Source organism: Ictidomys tridecemlineatus, unplaced genomic scaffold (assembly GCF_052094955.1).
Source record: "Ictidomys tridecemlineatus isolate mIctTri1 unplaced genomic scaffold, mIctTri1.hap1 Scaffold_259, whole genome shotgun sequence".
Classification (NCBI taxonomy): domain Eukaryota; kingdom Metazoa; phylum Chordata; class Mammalia; order Rodentia; family Sciuridae; genus Ictidomys; species Ictidomys tridecemlineatus.
In genome coordinates, this window is record NW_027522254.1 from 244,378 (window position 1) to 259,881 (window position 15,504).

Consider the following 15,504-nt stretch of genomic DNA (forward strand, 5'->3'; position numbering starts at 1 on the left):
TTTAACCTCCCACCGAGAGTAGAAGCTGCAACTCTGACCACATCCATCCAAGTTCTAACCCTTGCCTTCCTCCCTTGCTTGTCTTCTTTTTCTATCATTTTGTTTAGTAACTTCTGGCTGTGCAGGCCTGGAATGCCAGTCTCATTACCACCTAAGGGCTTTCCACATCCTCTCTTCTTCTTGGAGTGATCTTCCTCCTATCTTCATGACTTTTGTCCACTTCACTCTCAGCCTAAAGGATACCTCCTCAGGCAGGCCTTTTCTGCACACTTTAGAAAGTATTCCCCAGCTCCCTCAGCCATCATGACTGCTTTGTATCCCATTGCTGGGTTTTGTTTCTAACAGGATATATCACTGTCTGAAATGGCTTTATGTAGTTTTTTATTTGTTATCCATTTTTCCCCCTAAAACAAATAAGGATCATGAGGGTGATCTGTTAGCCATGGTATTTCTGAAATCAGGGCACACACCTGCTCATAGCAGATGCTCTGTGAGTCTGTTGTGAACTAGTGTGCTAGTCTTGAAGCACAATATGTTGAAAAATGTTCAAATTGGAAATTGGCCTCTAGATTTTTTGTTACTTTGCCAAGTGATAGAGCAATGACATTGAAATCCACTACTTCTGTTTTCTTGTTTGTTTGTTTATTTTTTTGAGTTGGGGAGGAGCATGCACAAGCACACACAGATACAGTAAGATTGATCTCACTCAGCCAGTATTTATTTTTTAATTTAAATTTTTAAAAATTATTTTTAGTTATATACAACACCAGGATACACTCTGACATAGTTATACTGTCATGGAATACAACATGCTCCCTGTCTCTCCACTCCATTATTCTCTTCAATCCATGTACAGTTGATTTATTTTTAAAAAATAAGCTAGTGTCCCCTGTGGATACACCCAATGTGGAATGGACTATGCCACATCCATGTATGCACATACAAAAGTTCAGTCAGATTCATGCCATTATTCTTCCGTTTTTCTGTCCCTTCTTCCTTCTCCTCAACCTGAGGAGGCTGCCTAGGTTGTCTCTATTGCTTAGCTATTGTGAATTGTGCTGCTGTAAATATTGATGTGGCTATATCATTGTAGAATGCTGATTTTAGATCCTTTGAATATATACTGAGGAGTGGGGTAACAGGGCCAAATGGTGGTTCCATTCCTAGTTTTTTAAAGAATCTCCATACTGCTTTCCATTGGTTGTTAATTTGTATTCCCACCAACAATGTATGAGTGTACCTTTTTCCCCTGCATCCTCATCAATATTTATTATTTGTTTTTTTTCAAATTAATAATCTTCATTTCTTTATTTCGAGATAAAGAATAAATGTTGACACAGATTCTAGGATAGTTTTTTTTATTTTTTTAATTTTTTTTATTGGTTGTTCACAACATTACAAAGCTTTTGACATATCATATTTCATACATTAGATTGAAGTGGATTATGAACTCCCAATTTTACCCCAAATGCAGATTGCAGAATCACGTCGGTTACACATCCACAATTTTACATAATGCCCGATTAGTAACTGTTGTATTCTGCTACCTTTCCTTTTGTATTCTTTAAAAAATTTTTGTTTTGAAGTTGTAGATGGACAGAATGCCTTTATTTTATTTGTTGTTTTTTATGTAGTGCTGAGGATTGAACCTAGTGTCTCATGCATGCTAGGCAAGCACTCTGCCACTGCGCTACAGCCCCAGTCCCTATTTGTATAATTGTCATTCTGACTGGAGTGAGATAAATTCTCAATGCAGTTTTGATTTGCCTTTACCTAATTGCTAGAGATGTTGAACATTTTTCCATAATATTTGTTGACCATTTGTGTTTTTTAAGAAGTGTCTGTTTAATTCTTTCAGCTAGTATTTATTAAGTATCTACTGTGTGTGATGTAAGAAGAAAATTCGAGGAAAACACTCTGAGTGGCTTCTGTCTTGAAACCATTGAAGCATCAGCCTAAGCATCTGTTCTCTGTGATTTGATTTAGTATTTTGTTTTCATTCTACAAATATTAAGATGCCTTCAGTTTCATTGTTAAAATTAAATGTATGTTGGAAAAAAGAAAATTAAAGTTTGAGATGAGATCTTTCCCAGTCTCATCTCATCATTTTGTATTATCAAAGTTTTCACTTCTACAAATAATTACAGTATTCATTTAGAAACAGCCCCAGGTAAAGTCATGAGTCTCGAATTTTACTTTATTTTTATTTTTATTATTCAGACAGTATATCTAGATATTTTAAGACCTGTGGAGGAGAGTATGGTTTTAGGAGACACTTACATCTTCTCAGTGCCTGTATTCTTAGCATGTGGTTCCTCAGACCTGTATTATTAGCATCTCCTGGGATCTTGTTAGACATGTAGATATTCAGGAGCCCTCTAGACCTACTCAATCAGAAACTGTGGGGGTTAGGTCTGGCACTGTGTTTTAACAAGCCCTTCAGGTGATTCTGATGCATACTAGAGTTTGAGGACTGTGGTATAATAAATGTTAAAGGTTCAAAGAAGCATGATCCCACAAATCAGTCAAACAGCATTAATTATTAGCCTTGTAAGCCTGCCTCCTTTTCAGTCACGAATTGGATTGGTTCACTAAGGCTAGGCTATAAAGTTATTTGCTAGGTTGATTGCCACATATTGACTTTGGGTTGTTTGTATTTCTCTGAACCTGTCACAACTATAATGATTTGCCAGGACACTTAATAGGAACAGACTGTGATTTCCCCCCCCCCACCCCATCACCCACAGTTTTCTGAGTCATGGATGGCTGGGTCCTGGATAGGTTTCTCCAAGTATGGGGCACATTATTTATGTTCTTTTAATACAGGAGAGTCATTGTTGGATCACAGGGACCTTTAGGGACATTTAGTCCACCTCCAGATTGGTTTACCTATAGGGAATTGAGCCCTTTGAGATTGTGCCTTGCTTGCAATGGCGTAGGAAGGTATAGTTGAGGCAGGAATTTAGGTCTGCTGCCTTCCTCCACTGCATGGGGATTCTCACAGGAACCAGCACCTTGCTTTGTGCCTGGAGGACTTTTCCTTTCCTAAGAGAGTTTTCCTTTTTATTTAAAGGAGAAGGGCAAATAGAGAAAAGCCAGGAAGTTCTCACGGAAACTAATAAAAGTGTCTAAAGAGAATAAAAAAATCAGTTTGAGATCTTTGGTATGGAGGAAATAACTTGACATTAACTGTTTTAATTATAGTTCTTGCATTGGGCTTATCAGTGGAGAAGAGGGAACACTTGAGCCTTACAGGGAAGTGGGACATGGGCAAGAAGATGACCCTCTTTCTGTTCCACCCACGGCCCAGTGACTGCTTATGTAATCCCAGCAGCTGTTATGGAAATGGTTTTGGGACTTAGGAAGAGACATGGGTCTTAGGCTCAGCACTGCCATCAGCTAGTGGGGTGATGTCTATGAGGGGACTTCTTAATGTCCCTGGCCTCCACTTTCTGGTAAATGGATGTGATAATGCCTTCCCTGCCCTTCCTGTGAGGACCAGTGTCAGGCTGTGGGAAGCAGAGTAGTAAAGAGCACAGTAGTTAAGAGCACAGTTTCTAGATTCAGACTCCTTAGGTCATTAGTGTAATAGTAATCAAGTCAGGTGCCCTCTGTGGAATACATAAAGTTAAATTAACAACTTTTTATAGTTGTTGTGAAGATAGAATTAATGGATGTATATTAGGATAGTAACTGGTATTTAGTAAGTGCTACATTGTGTTTGCTACTATCATTGTCATTACTATTTTTTAAACAGCATTATTTTAAAGGATGAGATAAGGTTTCTGTAAACATGTTCTCAGATTATTCCACTTCTTGGTGCAGTACTGGGCTAATGAAGGGTCCTTATGTAGTATGTCAGAGGACTTGCTCTGACATCCAGCTTGTACCTAGGCTCTCTGGGAAAAGAAGTTGATTTTGCTGTTGGGATGGGCAAGCTTATAGTCTCTGATACTGCACAGTTTATATATAGAACATTGTGGCTAGAGAAACTCAAATGTGGGGACTTCCCAGTTTTGCTTTCAAGTATTTGTATATGTACATCTTAGGAGATGGACATCTTCATGGTCTCCAAGAATGGAGTTTTTGAACTTTGATTTCAATTGTTAGACTAAGTTTATTTCTGTCTTTCCTGTCTAATTGTCTTTAGGATTAATGATATGCATTTTGGTGATGAAAATTATGACTCTTAAAGCTAAAACAATTAAGAAACCGTAAGTTTCTGACAAGTGCATGCCAGATTGGGATGGACTTTCCTGGCTGAAATCAGTGAAAGTTTCTACTAGTGCAGTTTCTTTTCTGAGTAGTCTGATTTATTTTATTTTATTATTATTTTTATTATTTTTAAAGATACACAACAGTGGAATGCATTACAATCCTTATTATACATATAGAGCACAATTTTTCGTATCTATGTATATAAAGTATGTTAATGTCAATTTATGCCATTATACATGTACTTTTTTTTTTGTAAGATAGTAGAGTGTATTTTGACATATTGTGGATACATGGAGTATAACTTCCCATTCTTGTAGTTGTACATGATGTGGAGTTACATTGGTCATGTATTCATGTATGAACATAGGAAAGTTATGTCCAATTCATTCTACTGCCTTCCTGTTCTCATCCCCACTTCCTTCCCTTCATTCACCTTTGTCTAATCCAATGAACTTCTTCTATATTTCTCCCCACTCCTTATTTCTCCCCACTCCTTATTATGCATTTACACATCAAATCCATACATCATTTGGCTTTTTTTTTTGGATTGGCTTATTTCACTTAGCATGATAATCTCCAGTTTCATCCATTTACCTGCAAATACCATAATTCCATTTCTTTTTATGGCTGAATAATATTCCATTGTGTATTTATATATATATATATATATATATATATATATATATGTATGTATGTATACACACACACACACACACACACACACACACACACACACCACTTTTTCTTTATCCATTCATCTGTTGAATGGCACCTAGGTTCGTTCCAGAGCTTTGCTATTGTGAAATGAGCTACTATAAACATTGATGTGGCTGTGCCACAGTAGTATACATCCTTTGGACGTATCCATTTATCTGTTGAAGGGCACCTAGGTTCATTCCAGAGCTTTGCTATTGTGAATTGAGCTACTATAAACATGGATGTGGCTGTGCCACAGTAGTATACATCCTTTGGACGTATACTGAGAAGTGGGATGACTGGATCCAATAGTGGTTCCGTTCCAAGTTTTCTAGGAATCTCCATAATGCTTTCCAGAGTAGATGCATCAATTTGCAGTCCTCATTTTGTTAACTTCTGTTCTCCCTTCCTCTACAATCTCTATTCATGATTTACTCCCTTTTTGTGAGCCCTTATAATTAGAGATTATGTTTTATTCATTAATATATATTCAAAAATTTCTCCTTTTTCTCCCTGGGTCTTAGTAGTGTGTATACTAGGCTTTCAATTTCTGTTTGTTGAATGGATATTATTGATATTTCTGATTTTTTTGTGTGTGAAGTGTTTTAAACTTTCAGCTTAAGGATAAATAACTCCTAATATGGTGACCTAGTATCTACCTAGGTCTTCTAAACATTCATTTATAAATTCTAATATTACTCTATCTGAAGTATCCAAATCTCAAGATGGTTATGACATGCCATGGATGTTATAGATTAAAGTGTCTTACTGTCTATCTCTGGGAGAGAGATCTAATAGCCAAAGATACAGAAACACAGAGAAATAAAAGCATATAAGACCACAAAAGTAGTTCATGTGGGAAGACACTTGAGGAATGAATTTTTCTGCTTTTATGAATTTAGAAGCTAAAAGATAAACTGATTAAAACTTGAGGGGAAACCCAGATCAGATTAGATGTAGGGATCAGTGTTGATGAGGATCTCATTTGGTGTTGAGGGTTATGATTAGTGACTAATTTCTGTTATATGTATGTTTCTTGTTTTCAGCATTGCAGTGTCGAGATGGCTATGAGCCCTGTGTTAATGAAGGAATTTGTGTTACTTATCACAATGGCACTGGCTACTGCAAGTAAGTTTTTCTCTTCACATATTTTCTTTTTATACAGTAGGATACTGGACAATATTTGTTTTTTTTATTTTTAATATTTCTATGAAATGTTATTGGTTTTTAGACTTTGCTGATAGTTTTAGTGGGTGATGAATATAGAAAGATGTGGATGTCAGATAAATGGTCAATAAGAATTTTTTGCTATCTTACCATTATATTTTGCCTTATGAAAAAAGACTTCATAGAATGGAGACTATTAGAGAAAAGAAAGGGGATCAGGTGGAGAGGCAGGGAAGAAGAAGGGGAAAATGAGGCTTGAAATGATAAAAATATGTTTATGAATGTATAGATATGCCACAGTGAAACCCATTGTTCTATGTAATTAATATGCATTAATAAAAATTAAATAAAGGAATTTTTAGTGAGTGGCTAATTAATACATATTGAGTGTGTTCTCTTATATTTTTCAGTTTAAAACATAGCTTTAGAATCTCTTATCATCTATGATCTTATTTTTAAGATAAACTCTAGATAGTAACTTTAATTCTGTCCAGTGTAATATTATAATCATATGAAATTTTCCTCCCGGTATAAAAAACTCCAGTTCTGAAAGTGAGACTGTGAAGGAGGAAGATGTATAAGATGTATATTCTGTGACCCTTCATTAGCCCAGTATATGCATATGTAAGGTTGGGGCAGGGCTGTGAGTGGGCATCCTATGGGGTTAAATCACTGTTGAGGAGGAGGAGGGATAAAGTAGGCTGTGCCATCTAGTTTTTGAGTCAAGAGCATTTCTTTTCTTTTTCTCCAGCCTTGTGGTCTCGCCAGACTTCCTCCCTACCTACCTACCTCCTTCCTTCTTTCCTTCCTTCCTTCTTTCCTTTCTTCCTTCATGACAACAGTGGAATGCATTATAATTCGCCAGACTTCTTGTTTGAGGAAAGCTGTGAGATAATTTCATAAACAGCTTCTTTATATTTTCTCTAGATCTTTTTTTTAATCTTAACTGAAAAGTTTTGATAATAAAGTATCATTCTATTTATTTCAGGGAAAATGTTGGAAAAATAAGATTTGATAATATTTGTCTTCTTTTTCTTCATATAATTGTAAAGATTTTGCCAATTGGGTTCATTCTGACACCAGGATCTAACTTTTTTAATGTCACATTTATTTTTTTCCCAAGTCAGAAACAGTTTTCTTTAACAAAGTGAAAATATTTTAAGCTGTGATGACAGTAAAGCTTAACAATAGTTTATTTGGATTGAAATAAAGATAACATTGGAAATGAAAGATTTTATGTAACTGATTATGGACTGCTTACTTGGTTTTTCTAGCTGACAAAGAAAACATGTGGTGTATTCTCCTCTAAGAATGGGACCTCAACTGGAGATAATAAGGGAGGGAACTTAATACCTTAGAATTGGTCACTGAAATCTTGTTTAGTCTCTTAGAGGCATCTGGTGCCTTAGTTGCTTGCTTGCTTTGTTATTCAGTTCTGTTATTCAGTTGTCTTGTGCAGTTAACCCATTACACTGTGATTACTTGTTGATATTTTTTTCCTCTCACTAGATTATGAGGTCCTGATCTTAGGCATATTTCATGGTTAATAACTTGCACAGGACCAGCCATGTAGCTATTGCTAAACAGTGTGCTTCCTGAACTAAAAGCTCTTCAATTTATATGCCTCTTAACTGTTTTCAAAAATTAGATACTGGGGGCTGGGGTTGTGGCTTAGAGATAGAGCACTTGCCTACCATGTATGAGGCACTGGGTTTGGTCTTCAGCACCACATAAAAATACAGCTCAGTTGGTAGAGTGCTTGCCTTGCATGTACAAGGCCCTGGGATCAATCCCCAGCACCACACACACACACACACACACACACACACACACACACACACACAAAATTGTGTCCGCCTACAACTAAAAAATAAACATTAAAAAAAAGATACAGGTTCTCTCCTTTTATTTATTTTATTTGCTTTAGGCAGCATCCAGAATAGTAGTACCATACAGAGAGCCAAGTTATTTGGATATAATTTGATGTGGTAATTTATGTGGGGAGAATTTCACATAGGTTCTTTTTTAAAAATAGTTTTTAGTTGTAGATGAACACAATACCTTTATTTTTTAAATTTATTTTTATGGGGTGCTAAGGATCTCAGTGCCTCACACATGCTAGGCAAGTGCTCTATCACTGAGCTACAAACCCAGCCCTCACATAGGTTCTGAATGTTAGTCTATAGATTATGATCTGCCATGGGGAGAGAAAATTTCTAGGGGAGAAAGCTCTGAGCACTTACCTGGAGAGAACAGTAAGGGTCACTTTTGTGAGGAAGCAGGTATGTGAGTTCTAGTCTCAGACTTCGTAAGCATGACCAGAGAGGCAAGGTACCTGGTATTTGCTATTGCTCAACAATGTGTTTCTTTTAAATATTTTTTAGTTGTCGATGGACCTTTATTCTAGTTATATATATGTGGTGCTGATTGAACCTAGTGCCTCACACACTCTACCACTGAGCCACAACCCCAGTCCCAACAATGTGTTTCTTGAAGTAAAAGATATTCAATTCATTTTCTGTGAGAAACACTACTCAGAAGCAAGGAACTTCCTTTGTGGCTAACAAAAATAGAGCTACCTAAATTCTGTCACTGGGCCTGTGTTAATTGTTGATAGAATGGAATATTTATGGATATAAAGTTCTGGATGGGTCATGACTGACCTGGTATCTTCAATTCTGCTCTGAGGGAAGCAAGGTCCTTGATTGAGAAAGGGAGAATAAGAAAAAAAATGGTAAAGCCATCCTTCTCATCTGAGAAATCAATATGAAGAACTGAACTTGTAAAAAGAGTGTTTACTTCAGAAAAGGTAAGATTATCCTTTTCAGGAATGGCAAAGTCACCATCTGTACTCATAGGGAAAGCAAGAACTCACCACAGAGGCTGAGTTGGTGATTCCTTCAGAGTCTTAAGCAAAAGTAATGTGTACTTGGTATACTTTTCAATATATCTTAATCAGCCTTGCTTTTTCTTTCTTTTCTTTCCTTTCCAGGGGAAAGAAGGTAAGCCGGCATGTTCAGTAAATATTTTCACAAAATAGTAAATAAATATTAAAATATTTAGAAAGTTTTATGAAAATTATATCAGGCATGCAGGTTATGTGATTATATTTTTATTCATGAGATTGCTCAGTGGATTAAGAAAATAAATTTGAAGCCAAATTCTTTTTTTGGAGGGTGGGAATTGGTAGAAAGTGATTTTTAAAACAGAAGATGTCTGACTCCTCAAAGAGGGCATTGTGTTACTGACTCAGCTAAAACATAATGATTGTTTATAGAAATTACAGAAACCCTTGATAATATCACATTGACAGATGAGGATAAGTACTTTTAAAGATTGGTTTTATGCAAAGCTCTACTGTTTTTTCCTCACTGTTAGAAACTTACCTACCCTGTCAGTGTGTGATCAGATTGTGATGCCAGACAAGGGGAATCTATGTAATCTCGCATAAAACTCAATTATTGCTGCTAAATAGTTGCTGTGAGGTTTTAATAAAGCCCTCTCACTACACAGAGAGAAGGCATTTTATTCTCTCCCTTGTCCTACTGGGAGGTGTAAATATATAATTAAGTTTGGATGTCATTAATCACTTTCAAGTTGTTCGCTCCAGGATTTCAAAAATAACCCATTCCAAATCCTATTTTGATTAAAAATCATGGGAAACTCAAGTTTGCTGAGATGCTGGGGGTAGGTGAGGTTATGAATTATACAGTTTATAAAATGTGTATTATAAAAACATTTATCAATTATTATTTAAAGTTTTTTTTTCTGTCAGTCCTTAACATCTAGGTTGTCTGTGGCTATGTTTCTATCAACTTCTTCTCTTGACTATGGGTTCAGTTGCTCTTTACTTTGAGTGTGCTTTAGTTTTTAATTATTGACTGGACATTGTGGTTGATGCATTTAAAAGGTTTTTCTACTAAAGAATGTTGAATTTTGTTTTAGTAGGCAGTTCCATTCCTGAGAGATAACCTTGATCTGATGGAGGCTTAGTTTGAGAATAGGTTTGCTTCTCTTTCTAACAGGTGAAATCTTAGTCTTGAGATGTGGTCCTTATTTCTAAGGACCCTTCAGAGAGTTCTGTGGAAAGTATGAGGGCTTGACCAAACCCTGGAGTGTTTATCAAGGCCCACTAATTTGGCAAGGCTCTAACCAGGAGCCTTCTGCCTGCTTTTTCACTCTTGAGTTTCTTGCTTCCTCTTGGTTTCCTGAATCCCATTTGCTTCTGCATAGTGAATTGTTAAAGGATTTTAACAGAGTTCTATGCATACTTTGAGCTGCTTCTTCTATGGTTGTCTTTTCTAGAAAATTCCAGCTGTTTTGACAGCTCCAGATGCCTCTGGCTCCCCATCCAATAAAACTTTCATTGTCTGCTTTCACTGTCTGTCTCCCTCTTGTGCTGTGTGGCCTGTAAACCTGGCATTAATAGATATGAGTTTAGCTTGACTTCTTTCAACACAGTCTCCAGGTTAACAATAATCCTATGTGAAGTTTCCTTCTTATTGTTCAACTGTGGGTTGTCCGCACCATTCATTTCATGTAGGAATTGTTTTTGTCCCTTCTCTTGGAAGCAGAATGGAAAAATATTTCTCTTTCAGGATTTAGAGAAGCTTAATTAAGTCCTTCATTTTAATTTTATCTATATGTGCTAGCAAAGGAGTAGGGCATATCAGAATACAATAAAAATGAAAACCTTGTAGACTTTATTTGTTAAGCTAGCATAAATGTGTGGGTATGATGGAGGTTTTTATTAAGCCCTCTTCTCAATGTCCAGTAGTAGGAATTTTGTAGGTAGGAATGAAGTTTAGTATCTCTCCTACCTCCGCTGTCATACGTGTGTGTCTGTATGAGTATGTATATGTGTGAGTATTATGTATGCTGTTTCCATATTTGTCCTGTTTTTTTGCCTTACATACTGATGTCAGGTAAATTGGAATTTTTCTTGGATTTCCCCAAATTTTCTAAAACCTATTTATAAATATCACTAAGCATTTAGTCTCATATGACTAAAATGGTTGCTGATTCTCAGACTAGTACCATTATCATTATTAATGCAATACCTTCAATTTAAAATGTTCTTCACCAAAGTAGTCTCCTACTTGATCATTATGAAAGGGGCTTTAGGAAAGAAAAGTGAAAGTAAAGAACAAGAAAGTTATTTAAGTGACAGGTGGTATTACTCTGTGAACACATTGAACTGGAGAATTTTGTCCAAATTTTTCCCCCAAAATAAATATGAAGAGAAGATTAGTGAGAAAATAGTGTGATTTGGTGATTGTGTAGAACAGTGGTATTTAGAGTAGATTCAAGCCAGTTTCCTGCAGTTACTCTCTCTGTGACCCTGAATCCTGAATGCTGTAGGGTTAGATGGACTCTGAAGCACCATAGAATTCTCACTGTTCAGACAAAGGTTTAGTTTACATCACACTGATATTTATTGAGCAGACTACTATGCCCGATCACCATGCTGGGTGTTGTGAACAGGCAGAAAAACCATGAGGCCTATGACTGAATTATCCACAGTTGTACCATGCGAGCTTGTGTCTGTGCACACTGTTTCTCTTGTGTAAGAAGAGTGGCAGCCCTCTGAAGTCTTGCTGGGGGGAGGACGCATACATATGTGTATAAGATAAAACTTCCTGAAGTGGCACGGAAAACAAGAACTACTGAGCATCCCATGAGGAACAACTACAATGGGACCGAAGGATTTTTGGTGTACTACTCAGATTCTAAATCTTGGAATATTATTGGAGCTGTAGGAGATGGAGTGATAGAAAAAGGATGGGTGGGGCTACTGAGGAAACTAGAAAGCACTATTAACACTTGGAGTAGTCAATACCAGTTTCTTTATTTCTTCTTCAGTGATAGAACTTCAAAACTTCTACATTTTGGTGGCTCTTTTCTGTCTCTGCTTCCATTTGTGTGAGGTTTTAATAAGATGGTGTGTGGATTAATCTGGTTTCACAGTGACAGGGAAGCGATTTGAAAAATCATTCTTTAGCATGTGTTAGCTTTGTTTGGAGATGGAATGCCTGGAGAAAAGGGTGAGGGGAGGACCAAGGGACCAGAACAGAGGGCAGCTGGGAGCAATTACCATTCCCTTCCCCAGACCTTTTTGGCCTTGACTGTTGATTCTTGTGCTGCTGCCAGACAGAGCAGCCAGGTAGGCTTGTGAACACTCTTTTGTAAGCAAACAGTCCAGGAATCTCTAGGGCAAGAAAAAGAATGGATTGTGGTAGAGGGAGTGATAGAAAAACAGAGAACAGGGCTGGTCTTCATAGTGCTGCGTGGTTCAGTTTCTTAGCTGAGAATTCAGGTGTCTCAAACTCTTTTGTCCAGTGAATATTGGTCAGAATCTGTTCATTTTAGGGATCCAGAGTAAGGAAGCATCTGTTAGCCAAGTCTTTGGTTACCCCAAATTAGCTCTTGTTCTTTACTGCTTGTTTCCTCTGATTATATACTACATATCCAAACCCTCAATTATCCAGAATAAACCAGGACTGCCTATTCTGTGTGGAAAACATTTAATAGTGGTTTAAATTCTCCTGCCTAGACCATGGCAGTGCCTTAAGTCATTTAAACACTCATCCCTTTAAGATTTTGAAATGTTGGTTCTTGTGTAAGCCAGACACATTTTATTTCACCAGGCAGCTTGTCCTTTCTGAAACCTCAGTCATCCTAAAAAGTACCTCAAGAAGCTCCTTGACTTTAATTTTTCTGCCTTAGTCCTATTTGTGTATAATGTTTGTGGTGTCTGATGTTCTGTCTTGTATTGCTGAAACTCATATCCTTGAATTTCTGGGTCACTCTTAAAAAATGGACAAACTTGATTACTAATGAGAAGGTGACTCATTTCCTTCCAGGCAAAGGCTGACACTGATTATCAGTGTTCATAATTAGTCTCTAAAGAAACACTCTCTAATTACGGAGCATCACCTAGTTTTTCATTGGACAATGAGTTAAAATTGGGATTTAATATTTAAATTATTTTTGCAAAAGCAAAAATAGCTGCATTATGACTCTGTTTAAGTGAGAGGCAAGCATGGGTGACAGTCTATTAATAGGAATCACTTGTAATCTGATGAGGAGCTTTGAAAGCTGGCCTTTCCTGATAACAACCTGTGTGGACACAGACCTCTTTGTCCTGGCACCTTTTCTGAAAAGGTCTGCGTGAGTGCACCAAAAAAGAATCACCAGGAGAAGAAAAAGTAAAAGCTGTGTTCTCAGCCTGCTAAGCAGAGGCAGCACATGCAGTTTCCAGCCTCTGAATATCTAGTGGAAGATGTCATGTCCTGCCGGGGCTGTCTCTAGGACACAAGCAGGGGTCTTCCAGCAGCCCCAGGGTACAGTGGGGCAGACACGGGAGAGACCCAATTCATTTGCATGAGACACACTCACTGCCCCCAGGAGGGTCACCACGAAGGAGCTGACCCTTACCACGGAGGCCGCCCCTTAGACCATCCCCTTCTCTAGATGGGTTTACCAGCCCGCCTCTGCCCTGTCCCCCTGGGCCATTTTCCTGATGACCTTCTGACTCCTGGCACTTAAGATGGTAGGTCTGTGTTTCCTCCCCTTGCTCTTCCTCATCTGAATCCAGCTCAGACTCATCGTTGTAGAAATGAAGGGTGGCTTGCACTGGGAAACTGGCTAGCACCTTCTCCCCAGAACTCTGCAGGTATTCTTGACGCTTTGAAATGGGTAAATAAAGTCTAATATTTAAGAAACAAATACATCATTAATCAACCTGAAAACTGGCCTACACTACCAAGTCTCTCTTCCCCAGAAGCAGCTAACTCCCCCATCTTCCTGTCTGATTTTGCCTTCCCTACATACAGTGGATTTTAAGTTAGTAGAGCATGAAACTGTGACCACCTAGATAGGGGACTTGGTAATAAACCACACACTAGATCAGAACTCTGAATGAGCAAATCAATTTTTTGACCTGAAAAGGTGCACTTCAACAAAGAGAATACACTACTGAAAACACTGGATTCCAGAATTAATAGGCCCACTCTGATTAAATGGACAACTTGAGACCTCTGGGATAATGATGTCCCATTTAGGAACCAGGCCCCATTCCACCCCCATCTTTTGAGCATGGAAAATGGAACCCTCTGGGGTCTGGAGGAAACTTTACTCTGAAATTCTGATCCATGGAAGCAGCTAATTTTCCAAATGTTACTATAAGAGAACCTGGAGGGGTGGATCCCTGGCTTAGACAAAATAGAAAAGATGTGCTTAGGGGGAAAAAAGAGAGAAAAAAAGCTTGAATATATAAAAATTGATTCCAGGTATTGTGGGATTTGGAATTCAAGTTATTCTCTGCAAGGTCTCGGCTTGGCACCAGAATCACGAGCCACCACACAGCTTTGTAGGTTCAAACAGCAATTCTTTATTCCCGATCTCACACTGCCTCCACACAGGTCCAGGGGCAATCGCGTTCTGCCGTCTCCCGCACAATTCACCTACTCCACAAGGCTATCTCCAAATCCCATTTTAATCTCACGAGAACTCAACGGGAACAAGCAGCAGGAACACCCTAATCCCAGAAATAATCTTCAACTTCCAATTTCCCTAAAACCCATTATCTTAAACTGGCAACGCCTTAAACTCAAGGAGCCGGTTACTTCCTCAAACCTGATCAGCACTAAACCCGGATCCGCCTTGGTCCTTGAGCAAGGTCACCTTATTAAAGCATGCATGCAATGTCCCATCGAATGTACTCTAAGCTGCATGGGGTACGCTTGGCAAGGAAATTTCGATGCGTCATTCCTACTTGGTAATGGCCCTCAGCAATTCTCATTTATTAATTTTCATGCTTGGTTCCCTGCAAACTTCTCAGGAAGGGTCCTGACTGATTCCTGCTGATTTCAACATCCCCTTCTTGACAGAAGAACAAAGACATGGTGTGCCATATAACATAGGGCATGGTTCACACCTGTGATCCCAGCACCTGGAGAGGCTGAGACAGGAGCATTGCAAGTTCAAGGACAGCCTGGGCAACCTAGTGAAAGCCTGTCTCAAAAATTAAAAACAAACAAACAAAAAACATTCTGGTGATGTTTTCCAGATGGATGTTCTCCAGATGGATAATGGACTGGTGCCCCAAAAGATCGTCTGTACGTAACTTTAGGAAATGTTTCTGTCCTGTGTGGAACGTCCTAGGTTGTCAGCTTGTAGACTCTGGAGTGCTGCTGTTGGTGTAACTTAGGGCAGTGCTTGGTTTCAGTTTGATTCAGAAAACTGATTTGATTTAACAAGGAAAATATATGATTCACACAAATATTGAGGTTTTTTGGGGTCAGGGAGATGTATCTTTAGTGCTTAATTAAAAACTAGGGTTTTTCATAATTGCAATATCTGTGACATAGCATCCATATTGGATGACTTATAGTGTTTATTTTACATAACATAATACAATAT

The 15,504-nt window shown here is 38.0% G+C and overlaps 1 pseudogene; it reads left to right on the forward strand.

Annotated features, from left to right (window-relative positions):
* The first annotated feature begins 11,304 nt into the window (after positions 1-11,304).
* The window catches only part of LOC144373140 (biotin--protein ligase-like), a 66,694-nt pseudogene continuing 62,494 nt past the window's right edge, over positions 11,305-15,504 (forward strand).